Source organism: Scomber scombrus, chromosome 4 (genome assembly GCF_963691925.1).
Source record: "Scomber scombrus chromosome 4, fScoSco1.1, whole genome shotgun sequence".
Taxonomy (NCBI): Eukaryota; Metazoa; Chordata; class Actinopteri; order Scombriformes; family Scombridae; genus Scomber; species Scomber scombrus.
The window spans coordinates 12042257-12060380 of NC_084973.1; the positions used below are offsets into that span (position 1 = coordinate 12042257).

Consider the following 18124-nt stretch of genomic DNA (forward strand, 5'->3'; position numbering starts at 1 on the left):
AGGGAGCATTGCACAGTAATGGGTCACTGGCATAGTAATGCAGCTCTGATTGGACCCACAACTCATATAGTGAATGATGGTGAGTGTCTGAGAGTGAGTGGTAAAAAAAAAAAAATGTATACAACAATTCAGTTTGAGAGCTGTTGTGTGTGTGCGTGTGGTTCCATCCCGCTGGCTAATAATCATTGCCTCTCTCCAGATGGAGGATTGTACCCGACTCAGCAGAGGTCTTCCTGCTTCCTCAGGGCAGAAGTAGGGGGTGGCAGTGTGTGAATGTGTGTGTGTGTTTGAGTGCATATGGAAGGAGGTATTGAACTGTCACTTACCGAGAATCCTCCAGGGGATGAGCCTCATACAGAGAAGAGGGAAAGGAAGCCAAATTAGATAGAGGCTTTTGGCACTACCCATCCACAACAGACAACTTTGTTATCACATACATTCAGTCCCTTGTTTAACTGAAAAGCTGACCTTGTCCTTGTGTAACCGCAGTGCACAGGACCATAAGTACTTACCTTATTGATTGACCAGAAGGAACTGAACTCCTAATCAGAGAAAGCATTGCTACAGTACAACAAGAAAGGACATCTTGTTCTTGATAGTTTGCCCTATGGTCTCCCTGCAGCAAATGTCATTACAGTTAGTGCATATTAACTGGTCTGAGTTGGGGATTGCTCTCTAACAGCCCTCTAAGGGGTTGCTTTTCTGTGCATAGATAACCTTCAGTTCAAACAAAACATGCTGAGGAACAGTAACGAGCATCTCGGCACATAAATATTTCAGCAAAGACTTTGCACGCAAAGTTGGTTTTATAGATCCTTTGACACCTAGATGCATATGCCTAGTATATATGATTATGTCTTTATTGTTTAACGGATTGTCATAGCATAGTTCATGTGCATGCACCTGTACACACATAGACTTTCTCTTTCTTCCTCCCTTCTCTTCAATTACAGTATTGTGAGCACTTTAGTTACAATGTTAATATTCAGTGAATCTCTCTCATTCGCTCACTGACTCCAACTATTTTTTCCACACAAACACCAGCACAGTGGATTCACATTTTCAATGAGGAAGCAGCTTCTCGGGAGCTCCTGGCCTTGCTTGAATGACAGGTGGAAATGGGCTTCTCTCTCACTCTTGTCACTGTGCAGATAGGCAATGTCACAAGGTCTACCTGTAGCAGAGATCTCTCCAAGAAGAGATGGGCTGCAGAACACCCACTCACTCACCCCCAGTAAATGTAATTGTAAGCACACACAAAATGTACTTGTACAGATGATGAAATGTACAGTTTCTCCATGACTACTTGTGGGTTTTGAATTAATTATTTACTGAGGCACATACACATTTACACATTCTTACACTCACATGAAACCCATATGTACAGCCACACTCATTCATCATGTCGGAGTGCAGCACTTTATGTGTAGTGGTTGATTCTGTTTTGATCATTGTGATTGCCATTCATTTAAATTTCAATGTGCTCTTAAGATACATTTCCATATAACAGTCTTTTCCACACTTCAGAGAGTCATCTGAAAACATGAGCAACAAAACATTTTAGGACATTTATTGTGTTGCCTATCAGCTATCAGCGATAAAGCTCTTAAGTAATTCACAGTAAATTGCCTCCCTCATCTGCCAAGTTAAGCTCCCAATGGGGAAAAAATGGATCACTGTGAGAGAATTAAATCTCACTTGTCCGGTCTTGTTTTTTCGGCACTGCTTTAATACCTTTTAAGATTGTGATAATTAGTGTTGACAAGAAGAGCCAGAGGATCAGATAAACAAACTTTCCCGGTGTGCAGCAGGTGTGTTGAACTGATGCCCCCTGGTGGTTAAAGTGTGTATGTTGCTATTTAGGTAGGCAGACAATATCCTCCCTAACCTAATGCGTCTATTAATCAGAAATTAGTCACTCTGATCTTAAAGTGATAAAGTAAAGCACAGTTTGATAATGATTCTGTTGTGTGACTGGAGTGTTGTATATGAATCAGGTTTGAATGAACCCAGACTGATATGATTATTGTACTTTAGAAGGTTGCCATCTAGAGTCAGGAAGGAGACAGTGCAGGGTGAAGCATGAAGCTGTAGATGTATTTGTTAAACCATTTCATGGGATGAGATGAGTAAATAAGACTGAAGTAAGAGGGTTAGGGGGGGAAAAAACGCTCTCTTTCCCTTCCTGCCACCCACTCTTCCCCTACACACACACACACACACACACACACACACATACACACACACACACACACACACACACACACATTATCATCAGACATTACATAGACTTGCATTCATTTCCTGGGGACTTACCCAAACCCTAACCATCACCCCTGCTTGCCTAACTCTAACCCTTATCCTTAACCTCACCTTAACCCTAACCATTGAACCAAAATTCTGCTTTTTCCCAATTGGGGACATGGCTTTTGTCCCCAGTTGGACAAGTTATCCCTAATATCCCTAATAAACTGTTCTGAAATGTCTGAAATTTGTCCCCAAAAGTAGCCCATGACAGACCACACATACACACGCACACACATATACAGACACACCATCTCCACAGTGACTGGCATTTAAGGTTGACAGACAGATTCCCCAGGGTTCTTGCAGGCCCCCAGGGGAGCTGGTGGTCAGTGAGGTGAACACTCTTAATGTCAGTCCCTGACCGTCGGGACACTAACTAACTGTGAGGCGGTGTCTAACTCAGAGATGAATGGGGACATTTACTAATACATTATGTTACTCTACACTATCACTGATATATTGGAATACCATACTAGGAAGTTGCAGTTTGGGAGCAATATGGTGCCTATCATTCATATGTTGTCACATTGTTTTGTAATGAATTCATTTTAGTTAATGACATATCATTCTTTGCTCTTTATTTTGCTTCTGAGAGAATTCTGAAAACCTGTCTTGCTTCACTGAATCAGATGCTTAAACTACAGCTGAACTTTATGAACGCCCAAATGTGTGTGAGAAACTGCTCCCTTTGTATTCCTTGTCCATTTTAGAAGCTCACCATTTATTTGTACAGATATAATGCCTTTGCTGAGCTAGAGCATGTGTTGAATACAGGTACTCACTCTTTATACTGAATGCTGCTTAATTCATTGTGACATTAATTTGATCCTTTTTTACATTTTTGCACTGACATTGAACAGTACATCTAACAGAAGGCATCATGTGTTCTCATCAACACCTCTGAACCTTTGGTGCTTTTTATCTCAACACCAGAGGATCATATCACACTGATTTCCTCTTTCACCAGTCCAAACATGCTGAATGTATCACAAAAAAGTTGTTGATTTATGTTTTTCATCTCTTTTGTTTTGAAGTGTTTGTGTTTTCAGTAAGTCACTGGAGACAAAATAAATATCAATATCAAATTTGTTCTGGGGTGTGAACCAATAGCATCTACAAAATGAAATTCTCATACAGCCGTAAGACAATGAAAATATCCAATTAATTTCAGACTTTTGTTTAAATAGATGACAACAATAATTCATACAATATGTATCCATAACATTGATGTTCAGAGACATGACTGCAGGCTGCTGCAGGGTACATCTTACAACTCAACATTTTACACTTGTAAAAAGGGGATGTTGGTGTGACGAACCTAATTAGATGTAGTTAATTTGTTAGTTGTAGATAATGTAAAATATCCTATCAGTATCATATTGGAAGGTGTAGGACTAATGCTACTACTTAATTCATGAATGTTTCCTGATGCTGTTAAAGATTTGCTTTGTGTATTTCTTTGTAAAGACATAAACAGGCCTGTATCTGCTGTTTAATCAAGAAATTAAACGATGAAATAAAAATGTGTATTCTTGCCATATGTTAATATACCTGTAATGATTTCAATACAATAATTACTATTTAAATCTTGAAGCTTGAAGGAAATCATAGAAAAAGGGGGGGGGAAATGTTGTAATGTAATGTAACAGTCAAATCAAGGGTCCTTTAAATGTTCATGTTTAACCTCTTTATAGCTTTTTAAGTGTAAATGTGCCATCTAATATGTGCAAATCAGTAAGTAGGTCGTACTCTTCTCCACTGCTGCTGCACCAAGTTGTTTCATGTGCTTCTATTTTAAAGGTCCATCAGAATTTGCTCTGTAAGACAAAAATGTGACTCTGCTTCACCCATTTCCCTTTTTATCACCATATAGTGCCTCACCTCCTCTCTTCTTTCCCTTCCATCTCTTACCATCTTGCTTTCTCTCTCTATCTCTCCCTTTTTTCTTCTCATGCGCAGACATAATCTTTTTCTGTTGCTTCCTTTCCCTGTATTTCAATTGCAGCTTGTTTTCAATTGTGGGTCTTTTTTAATAACTGCCCCTCCTCCTAACCCCCTCCCCCTCTCTCTCTCTCCCTCTCTCTCTTTCTCTCTCTCTCATCTTGGAGACAGTGTTGTACATGTAGCCTCAAATCTAAGCCACTGCCTGTCAGGCTGCTCCGTTTATGCGCTTTCTTTCCTCTCCTCTTCCCTCTGCGCTATACTGCACTGCACTGCTCGTCTCTTGTCTTCTCACATCTCCACTTTTCCTCCTTCTCTTTTTCTCTTCTATCTCTATCTCCACCTGCATCCTCTCACTCTGCGCGCTCTTATCCCTATTGTGCATTTCTGCGCTCTGCTCCACTGTTTGGGAAAATAGTGTACACTTGGTTTTTTCGCACCAGAGCTGAGTACACTCAGGAAGAGGAATCTGATGCTCCTGATTTTCCAGCTTTGGCTTTCCTCTGTGGACTCTGTGGATCTGTGTAGGCTTGAAAGGGGGGGAGGGCAGGGGGGGAGGGGAGAGGGGGCTGAGAGCTGCCCAGGTGAGAGCTTCATCTGCTTGGGGAAGTAAAGGCTTCAAGGTGGTCGATGGTTGTCCGTCGAGGGTCATGCCCTGGGACTTGTGTGGTATTCGGCAGTTGGAGTTGGAGACCCTCTCCCATTTTTGCCCCCCTAGTGGGGCAACACTGATCCTGGTGCCGGGAAAAGCTGCCGGGCACCAGTGGCCGCACCGTGAAGAGTGGGCACCATGAACCAGCTGGATGCACCACGGCCAATCAACTGGACCATCAGAAAACTGTGCCATGCAGCTTTCCTCCCATCTGTACGCCTGCTAAAGGTAAAGAACATGGTGGAAAGGAGAGTGGGAATGAACTAAAAAATAAATGCCCCGGGAGATGTGTAGAAATATGTCAGGAAGCCCTTCTGCTATCCTGTTACTTCCAAATGAAGATGAGTAGAAAAAGGTGTAAGGCAAGAGGCAATACAAAATGAATGCTGGAAAAGGTACTCTGCCACATCTCAAGTGTACTTAGTGCAGAATGGATGTGCGGCAGGGATTAAGGAGGGATAGAGGGAAAGATGCTGTTGGGAATAGTGTGAAGTAACATACAGAAGGTTGGAAGTATGGGAATGTGCAAAGAGGGGAGGATAAAAATGGGGACAAACATGGAGAAAGAAAATCTATGATGTAAGTAAATAGAAAGAAGTGAGGGAAGAGAAAAAGATAATTTATGTATGATTGATTGATAGCAAGAAAAAAATGAAGACATGAATGGATAAGACATGGACAAAAAGAGAGGGTGAGAGTGGACTGGATTCCAGTGTTGGTTAAAAAACAGGGTTGCATAAAGGGTGAAGGTGAAAATGTTAAATGTCAACTGATAAAGAGACAAGTGAAAGGAAAGAGAGGGAGGAAAAGAAAGGTAGATGGGGAACGACAGGGAAGAGAGGGATTGTACCGATGGATGAGCAGAGATGTTGTATTAGAGAAGACGGACAGGACTGAGGAGACTCAAGAACAATGTGGATATGCAACATCAAATCCTGGTTGACAGGTTTTTAAAATAAATTCCCATGTTGGACTTGTCTTTTTTGTTGGATTGAGGTTAGTGAAGTAGGCTAACCACACCTTTTCACTACTCCACCTGAGTAGAAGTGTGTGTGGACAAGGTCTTCCTAACTTTGTGGGGACTCGCCTCCTTTATGGGGACAAAAAGTAAGTCCCTTTGATGTAAATCATTAATTTTAAGGTGAGGACTTGGTTTAAAGTTAAGGTACGTTAAGGTAAGGATTAAGGTTAGACATGCAGTGGTTATGGTTAAGGTTAGGATAAGTCTCCAGGAAATGAATGTAAGTCAATGTAATGTCCTCTAAAGAGATGAAAACATAACTGTGTGCGTGTGTGTGTGTGTGTGTGTGTGTGTCTGTGTCTGTGTCTGTGTGTCTGTGTATAGATGAATGAGTGTACTGTATATTTGTGTTCCTTAGCATGTGTTGATGCATCTCTGTACTACATTAGTGTTTTATCACCCCTGTAAATCCAAAGTGCATTTATATGGTTGTATAAAGGCCTTTGTTGCCTAAAAGCTCATCTTTATTTATTGATTTGCTTTTATAAGCCAGTGACATGCACACTGTAAGGAGGGCTATTGTTGAAGGTCTTTGAATGGCTCTTCTTCACTCTCCTTTGATCTGGCTTTATCAAAGTGTCTCACAGAACAATGTCGCTGTGATGTTGAACCACACAACCTGAGTGCCTTGGCTCACATGTCATGCGTTTGCATTTGTATAGCCCGATTAAATGAATATCATTGTAATCTTTGAATGAATATGCATATGGTCTATGTGTGAATGTCTTTCTGAAGACGAAACACAGTAGTGTTGCCAACAAGTGTTTCAAAATCTAAATCATAGCTAATTTTATTCAGATTTTAATGAGTAAATACATAAAACTACTCCAGGCATGCCCAAAAATGAATTGACACAAATTAGATTAATTAGAAATTATTTTTTGCCTAAGCTCGATCCCTGAGCAATAAAACTTGAAGTGATGATGTTATCAAGCAAGACTTTTCAGATTTGGTAAATTTATACTGAATAAGTGATTCCCTTGGTGTATTTATAATTACACCAAATTGATTTTTATTTGAATTTAGGGTTCCCAGCTGTAATTCAGCTGGGAGGAAATAATTGCGTTCTTCTGTATGTTTAAGGTATGCTGCAGAACTAACAGTATCATTATCACAGTGGTATCTCTTTATTTTAGTTCTGGCGATGTTTGCTCAAATAGATGAAACATGAGTTGTACAGTAATGTATGTGTTTGTGTTTTTGAATGGCAGATTTTTCACTTTGAAGTTAAAGAATCACAGTTTTGATGTGAGCATTGGCAGCTGAATCTGTAGCATTTGCTGTGTAAGCACCATGGATGAAGACAGAGAGGACTGTGGTTTCTGAAACTGTGTTTACTGTATGCTGTCAGTACATCAGGCTGTCAGTGTGAAATTAACCTAATAGGTCTGTCGTGATTGTTGGACATTTCTGCACGACAAGCACTTTCCTCCCATGTCCCTCTGACTTATTACATGGCCACTGCTGCCAACTACATACTATATTCATGTGTATGTGTGTGTGACTGTAATTTATAGGCTGTCAGAGATGTTTTCTGTCTTCCTTAGGCAGGAAAATATGTCCAACAGATTTTGTGTGTGTGTGTGTTATTGTGCTTGTGCGTAGGTGTGCACTTGTGATATGCACATGCTTTCTATTGTAAGTATGTGCATTTGTAATGTACTGTTATAGGCACAGTTGACGTTGCAGCATATATGTAGCGCTGGTCTCTGAACATATGATTTTAAAGACTAAGTGACAAATCCACCATTAATGAATTGCACCCACTAAGTGGTCTGTGAATTGCGCAGCATTTACATCTGCATTTCTCCACATAACAGCACACAGATTGGTCCATCATGAAAACCAACTTTCATATATGTTACTTCTTTTACTATAACATCTACTGTAATGTCAAAATACAGCTATTAATATGACTCAGGCAGGTATGAAACATGTTAGATAAATGTCTGAATCTTACAATGATGTGGTTCAGGTGTCACTGAGCGTATCAGAAACATCAGTACTGATGTTCTGTTTGTTGCCAACAGCTGGCTGTGGGGCACAGCTGGCTGCAGCATCACACAGCAGCTGAAATGATAAGTGCGTCTCCAAACTGAGAAAGAGGCTGTGTGCATTTACACATGTGGATCGGTCAGGATCTGACGGTAATTAATATTGTGTGTTCTGCTGTACATCTACACAGATCAGCTGTTACACACAGATTCAAATTTATATGATGGGATTGTTTGTCATTAAGCGGTCCTGATGGATGAATCCTGAGCTCCATCAGAGCTGTCAGGACATCTGTCAAATTATTTGAAGTAACCCCATGTTTAAATAATTTTGCACTTGTTATCATTGAATATCAATTCAATATCATTCAAGCCTCACAAGCTTGAAGAGAGGGAGAGTGAGCGTACACATAGTCAACATCAACTCTCTGAAGACGGTAATAGCGTCATCCTAACTGCGTGTGACAATTTGTTTAGGGCTATGTGAATTTGACAGTTTTTGCAAAAATGCTTAATTGTATACATACATGCATGCAAAAGACACAGGCGCACCATGACACCATTTCCTTGGCAGTACAGTTTGCACCCGCATTTTTGAATCAGACTATATTTTTTGGCTCATTTGCACTGGTTTAGCCGCTGCAAAAACTGAGCAATCCTTTTGCTATCATCAGCTTGCTAACACGCTGCTCATAATACTAAAATACATATGTTACCATGTTCATCATCTTTGTTTAGCATTTTAGCATGCTAAGATTTGCTACTGTAATTATTGGTAAACATAAAGTGTAGCTGTGGCTGATAGGAGGATAATTATTTTGGGAATGTTACAATTCATCCAATAGTTGTTGAAACATTTCACAAAAGAAACCCAAAAAAACATGTGAATATCATGGTGGTGCTACATAAAGTCAACGAGACTCACCCTCTGGGGACCATGAATGCCTGTACACAATTTCATCACAATGCTTGTAATAGTTTTTGAGATGTGAGACCAACAGACTGACATTGACATCACTTTAGCCATGTTGCTAGCATAGCTCAAAAACCTATTACCATTACGCCATCTTATTAACCCACCTCCATTACCCTTAATCTAATCAGATAACAAATGGAGTTAGTTAGTGTTAGTTAGGCCTGAATGCTCAGATATTGATCATCTGAAGATATCATTTTCACAGTGCCAAGACCTTCATGCTCATAGTATAGATGTGGGATAGACTCTGTTTGAATCTCCCTATTGACCTCTAAAATGGCAAGCAATTGGTCAAATGCCGCTTTCCAGAAGAGTAATGTCCCTATTAGACAAGGAGGGGGTGAGAGTTGTTTCCTGAACTAGGATGTATAAAAAACAGGAGAGAAAGCACACTAGTTTGGTCTCTGCTGTGCTCTGCTCTCATCTTATGTATATATACAGATAAAAATGTGTTCTATTGCTCAAAATTTCTTCTCTGCTAAGTCTGCGTGTAACTTTTCGAACTAACTTCTGTATATCACAACATTTACAATAGAGATTTTCACAAGTTCCAGCCTGAGATTTTGACTGGACATAGTAGGATGAAGTGTGAAATAGGGAAGCAATGTTGGACAGAGAACTGGAAATGAAAAAAAAAACATTTTATCTTCTGGCTACTTTAATAATTTTCATATTCACTTAAATTTTATCTGTTTCAATCATGTACCTGTTTTTCTCATTACAATGACAGTCTCTCTTATCTTTCATATTTTGATTGTGTGCTTTGGTTTATCTTACGTTTGATCATCATACTGTATTAGTTTTCTTAACTGCCTCTTCTCTTCTGGTTATCTTTTATGGGTTTTTTTATTTCAAATCTCCTCACCCTCTTAGGAAATCAGACAGTGTTAATATCTCTGCAATGCTTTGCAGTAATTGTATAAAGACAATGCTGCATACAGTAATAATCCTTTCTTTGGTTGTCCTCAGAGCCATTCATTTTATGCCCATGCTTTTCTCTCTCTACCTGCACACCATCTTTCCTCTGTCGTGTCCTATTTGTCTGCTTGTCTTTCTCTCTTTCATCTTCTCTTACTGCCTCGTTCTCTTTTTGTTCCTATCTCCTCTTTCTCGCTTTTCATCTCTCTCCCCTCCTTTTTATTTCAGTGCTTTCCATAATCATAAAGCATTGATAACGCTCTATCTTATGTAAAATACATGGGGGACGGGACACTTAAAAAAATAAATATATCTGTCTAATGCTAAAAATAAATTTGTGTTACATAAAAATATACTCTGTTGCAGTTCTTTGTATCATCTCGTTGGACTGTGAGAATGAAATATAGGTGGAAGTCCGATACAATGATAATTATAACAATTTCCTATTCTTGATGTGTTTTTTAACACCTACAGTATATAGTAGAGGCAAAGAGCAAAGTACATACTGTCACCCATAGGTGGCACCACTCATTTCCATTTTCAGTAGATACAGTAAGACAGATAGGTTCATTACACAAGAAGAAAACTGTTCATAGTGCAAAATTGTATCTTCTGTACACATCTTTTATATATCTTTTCTGTATTGTACAGAAGTGTCTCTCTAATTTAGTTTGATATGATAATGTGAAAAACATTTACCACAACTTTTAACTGTTTTGAACTGGTAATCATATTTGATATGATTGTCACAGCAGTGAAAGTGTTATAACAGGTGCTTTTTGTTTGGGTTTCTCCTGTACAACAAATGTGCTTCATTTACACATTCTGATAAATCACCAAGATTGGGACTGCAGAGAATACTTCAATCACAAACCCCTCTGAAACCACTGATTATCTTATCATATCTTCCACACTGCATGATAAAGACACCCATAATACGCATGCTACATTTGCATTTATTTAAACAGGACCAGGGCACACTTCTAAAAATGACAGGTGATCTGTTGTTCTATGTAACCTGTTGTTACGTCTTATTTCACTTACACGTAGTATACAACAAACAAAATTGCTAATCTGATACTTCTTTCTTACACTGCTTTGGAGGTCACTGTGTTGAGAACAAATGCTATTTGAGTGTCGAATGAAACTGGAGGAAATGGCGTGCTGTATCGCACATGCTTTCTCTCGCACGCTTCCCCTCTTTTTCATATTCAGTCGTGTGTACAGGTCTCCAACATACAGTATGTCTCAGAGCATGCTTGTTTATGACTCAATTAAGCAGAAAATACTGCATTCATGAGATTTCAATTAAAACATTATCTCACTAATGATGCAAAACGAGAACATAAGCTGCCAATTAACACCTCATTCCTTTATTCAGGCTCACAAAGAGTAGATTTCCTGTTTGGCTCGCTTCCACGCAACATGATGGGAAGTGAAACAGTTTGTCTTTTATGCTTTCTAAAATGTCTGGATCTTTAAACAAGACAGCAGCTTGAGGAAACAATGTGTTGTCATGCTGTTTGTTCATAGTTTCTACTGTACTACTGCTGTACTTCATACAACAGATAGTACAGAATGAACCTACCTGCCAGTCAGCTGCTGAATCATTCATGAGAATGGTTTTGGAATAAATGTATAATTTGACAAACCGCTTCTAGCTTTCACTATAGCAATTTCTATCATGCTTATGCACAAACATCAGATGAACACACACACACACACACACACACACACACACACACACACACACACACACACACACACACACACACACACACACACACACACATACACATATACAAATGCAGATTTTCATATCCATCCACCCACAGTTCCCACCTTGTCAGAACAGCTACACATGTGACACCAGCAGTTGAACTCTGAACAATGACCTTTGACCTGTATACTGCCACAGGGAATTACATACTGGTCATGCAGAGCTGTTTAATTATGTATAAGAACAGTAAGTCATGGACCCTCCTGATACATTTTATGAACTATACCGGCAGGGAATGTGTGACACTAGAGTGGGGAGAATTTATAGTGTGAATTTATGTATTGCGACTGTGTATGCGCAGCTTGCTTACGTATTTCACCACCACCATTCGTCAGCCTGTTGCAGGGTTAATAAGAATACTAGAGATAAGCTGACTTGAATTCAGACCACATATTAGAAACACAGTCATGTTTGTGTTAGTGAGAATTTGTTTTTACTTTTAATTGTACTTAATGAGCATTACTATTCATTATCCAAAAAGTTAAACAGAGGTGATTTAAATCCTTTACATAAGAGAGAATATCAATGCCATAGTGGATAAGGGAAGCAATAGCTCATCATGTTCAACATTTTGGGAAATACGATCATTTGCTGTCTTGTCAAGAGTTAGATGAGAAAACTGATATTACTCTCATATATGTTCCTTCAATATTAAACTATAGCCAGCAGCAGGTTAGCTTACCTTAACATAAAAACTGAAAACTGAAGGAAACAACTAGCCTTACTCTGTCCAAATGTTTAAAATGCCTAAACTGCCTACTAGCATCTCTAAAGCTCAATAATTAGCATGTTTGTTTGCTCTGGACAAAAACAAAGGTGTAAAAACAACAAGTCGCAGTGCCAGGGGGGATTATGTGCCAGACTCTTTCTTGGCTGGGAGCAGTGTCGTCTTGAAGTCTTGGCAAGCTCAGGCAACCAGCGGAGATTTGACGACATTCTTGCAACCAACCAAGAAATAGCTATGTTAACCTCCCTTAACACTGCTGTGTATTGGTTTTTTTTACTCATGTAAAGTGTTAGTTTAAAGTTTTTTGATTGATATTTCAAAATGTGTAAGTCATCCCTTAATACTGTTTAATGTAAGCTTAGAATGGAGATTGAGGCTATTTCTTCTATCATTTTAAACCTTGTGCCTTGTGTGTGTGTGTGTGTGTGTGTGTGTGTGTGTGTGTATGTGTGTGTGTGTGTGTGTGTGTGTGTGTGTGTGTGTGTGTGTGTGTGTGTGTGTGTGTGTGTGTGTTTTAGGCTGGCTGTAGTTATTATATTCATGTATTCATCGATCTTTGGGGGGTAATTTACAACTAATCAGTAGGTGAACAATAAATCAATAAATCCACAAATCTATACATTTCCATTTAATCACTCTCACGTGTAATTGTCAAAGCTGTTAAGATAATGAAAAGGCAGGCTTAGGTGTGAGGGAAGGATGGGATAAGTATTGAAATTTCATCCTCTCGGGAGACTGAAATTAGAGGCCCTCTAATCATCAGAGAGAGCTGGAGCCATATTGTTACTGAGGCGTGTGTAATCCATCAAGCTGTTGTTCACGTTGAACTGAAGCCAGCCAATCAGTGCTACTTTGACAGAGTGCTGAAACGCATACAGATTAGTCCAAGTTTCAAAATCAGCACCATGGACAGTGACTGCACAGCCTGTATGGCTCAACTTAAGCAATGAGCACACAGAAATAACTCAAATCCCAGCCTAAGTGTGAGGGTTTATTTAGTTTTTGTTTCTTGATTACATTCAGTGCTATTTATAACTCTACTGAAACATTGAAGTTTAAATTAGCAGTAACAAAAGTGGTTTATAAAGGATAAGTGGAAGGTGTTATTCTGTGTTGGGGTTTTTTGTTTAAAAAAAAAAAAAAAAGTCAACAAATTCCATGAAATGACCAGACTCGATCTGCTGACACTGTTTCTGCTTTAAATCATGCTTAAGACACATTTTTATAGACTTGCCTTTTTGCCTGACAACTAGCCTTATTGTTTGTTTGTTTGTTTGTTTTAAATAAAACAGCTCTGTTGTATAATATTCACTGTCTTTCGCTGTCTGTGAGCATTGGCACTGTCATACATTTTGAGTCCTGCTGATATTCCCTTTTCATGGGATTTGTTGAAAATGAAAATAATATAGAATGACACAAACCTTATCATTAACACATTTCGAACATATTATAATAATGCTTTTATATTTGTATTTTTTTTACACTTACCATGAATCTATCTATCTATCTATCTATCTATCTATCTATCTATCTATCTATCTATCTATCTATCTATCTATCTATCTATCTATCTATCTATCTATCTATCTATCTATCTATCTATATATCTATCTATCTATCTATCTATCTATTTATTGCTTACATGCTTTGTTGTAACAGGTGATACAGATGTTTCATGTAAGAAAATAATCATTATATTTATCATGGCAGTTTACACATATTTAAACAGGGAATATAAATAGAATATTACATTTAGTCCAGATGTGGCAGGGGACTTCGGCTGCCTATAACAGAGAGAGCGAGTGTGTGTGTGTGTGTGTGTGTGTGTGTGTGTGTTTGTGTGTGTGTGTGTGTGTGTCTGTGTGTGTGTGAATGACATGAAATTACGTTGTATAGAATATACATATATATATTGTATATATGTATAGAACAGAATCCGCATTGATAGATCTTCACAAAATCTCTGACACGCTCGGGGGAATAGAGTATCCATCTGCAGATGTCTGAACAGGTAGTCTGTTAATAATTGATATGGCCTTGGTTATTGTTGTGTGTCTGAGTCTATATGTGTGTGTAAAAGGCTGGATCATGAGATAACTTCATATTCTAACCTAATATGAATGATTTGCAAGCTTCTGTGGTGCCAGCCTGCACTACTTGTTGACCCATTTTATTGCTAAAAAAAAAGAAAAGGGTAGAGAATTTTTATTTTTCACGCCTGAGCTGCCTGGTTGCTCAGACTGAGGTGCCATTTATCACACAAAGAGGACAGATTAAGATGACTAGATATTATTGTTTTTGCATCTTGCTGATTTAATATTTCTCCTCAGCACTGAGGGACCAGAAGTTTGGAGATGCACACAGTGGTATCTGCTGCATAAATAGTTACAGTAGTTTGGGTTTAATTATTTTAAAGGACCAATATGTAGGATTTAGTTCACTTTTGGGTCTCCCACACATTTTTTTATTGAATTTTGACAGAGCACTAAAGAAAACTTAACCAATATGAAGTTTCTTTGCACAAAGATACATAGTGAGCTTTGTAACTTGTTGCTAATGATCTATTCCCCATGAAAAGATAGCATATCTGGCACCTTAGTGCAGTGTTGTGAGGGCTGCTGCTGCAGTGTGACAGCCAAATGAAGGGGAGTGAATACAATATTTTTTTAATATGAAGACTGTTAAAAGAGAATAAGATTCGTTGTGACAGGAAGAGTCTTTTAACAAAATGCTTTGATCTGAGAGAGCATAGGAACAGAGTGCTCTCTCTCTCTCCAACCGTCCTGACTTATGTAATGTCTTATTTCACCACTCACTCCCCATCTGTACTTTTCAATCTGTCCCCTCACAATATGTCCTCTCTGCTTCGCCATCCACAACTACCAATATCATTCGACTCACATATTCTCTCTGCAGATTTAGAAAAACTGTAGTATCACCCAGATATTCATACAAAAAACTTTTTTCATCTTACTCAGTCTCAAAACCAATATTACATCTGCTCTTATTCAAGAAGATTTGAGATAAATTAACAGGCAGATGCTTTGGTTGGGCATTTAGAGTTTGCGTCCAGTTTGAGGGCAGTTGTTGTAATTGCTTTATTATGTATCAAATGCCAATGTGTGAGAGGTGTTGCTTGTAGTGATGAATCTACAGCACAGTGAATTATCATCTGACTCTGTGGCTCCTCTTGGCTTTCCCAAGCTTTGTAGTCAAACTTAATTGTTTTGGTTCACTCTCATAGCTTTGTTTTCGGCCAGAGCAGTATTATACACTGCCTGCCTGATTGGCACCACAGACACAGTGATTGATTAGGTGAACACAGGGGAACATTCAGCAGCTTAACAGCCAAGTATTTCTCTCAGGGGTTTATAGAGACCAAAACAAACGTGCTACAGAAGGGTGATTATTGGACTTACATTCACCAGGTGGACAGAAACATGACTCCAAATGAATAATGAAGTTGTTCCATAACTGCTGGATTGGTAAATAAGTTTGCCAACAAGTTCAACATATCAGCTCAAAAGGTAATTTGTTGGTGTGTTCATGGTTTGTCCCTGCTGCCCCCAAGTGGCCAAAAAATCAATTAATGCAGGCCTAAAGAAATAGTCTGTGATTTAGGTAAATGACTTTATTAGTTTCCCAATTGACAATTGAATTTTTACCGTACCCCTCACCATCTCACTCCTCATGCCTAAACTTAGCCAGCCTAACCAACAAAGGCAACAAGTACCAGCCAATGTGAGGTACAGTAGGAAAGGTCTTCACACAATGGGAGGGGGGAAAAATAAGGACTCCAGGAAGTTGCTGTGCCTGGCTGCTTGTCACCAACCTTAAACTGTTTTTTAGATTTCTGTTTGTGTCCAGATTAAATAGAATAGATGTTAAATGTGCTTTGCAGGTGCTGATTTTTTTTATTTTTGATCTTCTTAAAGAGCCAGAGTAGCAATTCCATTCTGCCCAGTCTTTATGCTAAACTAAGCTAATTGCCTCCTTGCTATAGCCTCAGTCTGGTTATGATTTTCTCATTTATTTCTCGACAATAAAGCGAACAAGCATATTTTGCAATTTTTGAACATTGTTCTGGTCCAATATATTCAAGATGAAAAGCTTGGTTGATCAGCGAGCCCCTAAAATTCATGTTATTCAAATGATTTGTTTAAATTTGACTCTGGCGGGTGGAACTAATTACACTCTGATGTTGTGTTTCCCAGCCTCCCAACACTCATTGCGTTGCACAGAAAACTGAAAGTGGGACAGGTTATTGGTCATGTTTTATGGTACACACGCACGCACCCACACACGCACGCGCACACACACACACACACACACACACACACACACACACACACACACACACACACACACACACACACACACACATTTGTCAATACCTTAATGATCTCCTCTGTCTCCCCATATACGTCTTTATTTAGTGCCTTTAACACTTTCCTATTGACAACCAGTATGAGCAATAACGGTTTTAACCACTCAAAAGTACACTCAGGAATGCGAGTATTTTTCTTCCTGCTCTGTTCTCTTTCATGATTTTGCAGAGGATTTCACACCTGGCTGATGTTCCTCTTCATGTTTCCTCTTTGTAACATTTCCCAGTTTTTTTCTCTACAACTTCCCACGGCCTTTGTGCAGTATTTCATTTCACCGCTCCCCACTGTTCTTAGCTCTATGTCAGCATCTGCCTCTCACTCCATATCCATCACCCTCCTACCACTGTTTCCCGCAGCTCACGCCGCGTATTGTTTCAGCACTAGTGATCTCACTCAGGTCATTAGCTCTGAGTGGTGGCATCTTAAATCATGCTGGGACAGCTTTAGTTCTCCCAAATGCCTCATCCAAAATGTTTCGTTGTGCTTGCACTCATGGTTCAACACAAATAGCACAACCCCAAAACACAAACACACACATTGCAAATACCATTTACACAAGATGCACACCATAGCTAATTTCCTGCACACCCCCTTACACACAAGCACATACATACAAGCAACTAAACCACATAAAAGGCAATGCAGTTTTATTGCGCATGTGTGATTAGACTGCTTCTTCTTTTAATAGAAGTGAAATTCCTTTCACTCCAGTGAAATGGAGTAAATGGATAAGAAGTCTGTACCCAGTGGAGCCATTAGGTCTTTTCCTCAGCCGAAATGACATACACACATGCGCTCATGTGCGTACTCCTACACATGCATGTGATTCATGAAGACCATGAAGGGTCTTTGAAGATCAGCTGTAACATTAAGCCTCAATTTTTAAAGTCAGTGAAAAAATTGGCTGGATTCATGTGTGTCACTACGGGCTTTACCTCATAAGAATTAAGACCACATGTATGCAAATTGCCTTCTCCATTTTTAGTTTCCCTCTCCATCTTTCCCTTCCCTGCATGTCACACTTTATCCCAACGTTTCTTACTATCTATCACTCCCAACTTTTGTCCCGTTTAATGGGATGAGCAGCTCTAAATCTCATGGCACAGCTATAGGACAGCACCCCTGGGAGTGGTACCAGCTGCCGTCAGTATCTGCGTGTGTATGAGTGTGTGTTTGTGTGTGTACATGTGTATGCATAAGTGTGGCTATGTTTCAGTGTAGGTTTGTTCCCAATGCATGGCCATGTACACTACACCATCTGTTTAAAAGATACAGGTTGGAGGAGGGAATGGGACTGAGAAAGCGAGCGAGTGCGGAGGTGTAAAAGAATGTGAGAATAGACCAATTTTATGGCCAAGGTAAATGAGATTGTGTGTATGCGTGTGTGTGTGTGTGTGTGTGTGTGTGAGTATGTGCCTTT

The 18124-nt window shown here is 39.2% G+C and overlaps 1 protein-coding gene across 1 annotated transcript in view; it reads left to right on the forward strand.

The window, feature by feature from the left end:
* Positions 1-18124, forward strand: part of trpm3 (transient receptor potential cation channel, subfamily M, member 3) — a 124772-nt gene that overhangs the window by 21262 nt on the left and 85386 nt on the right. The window lies entirely within an intron of this gene.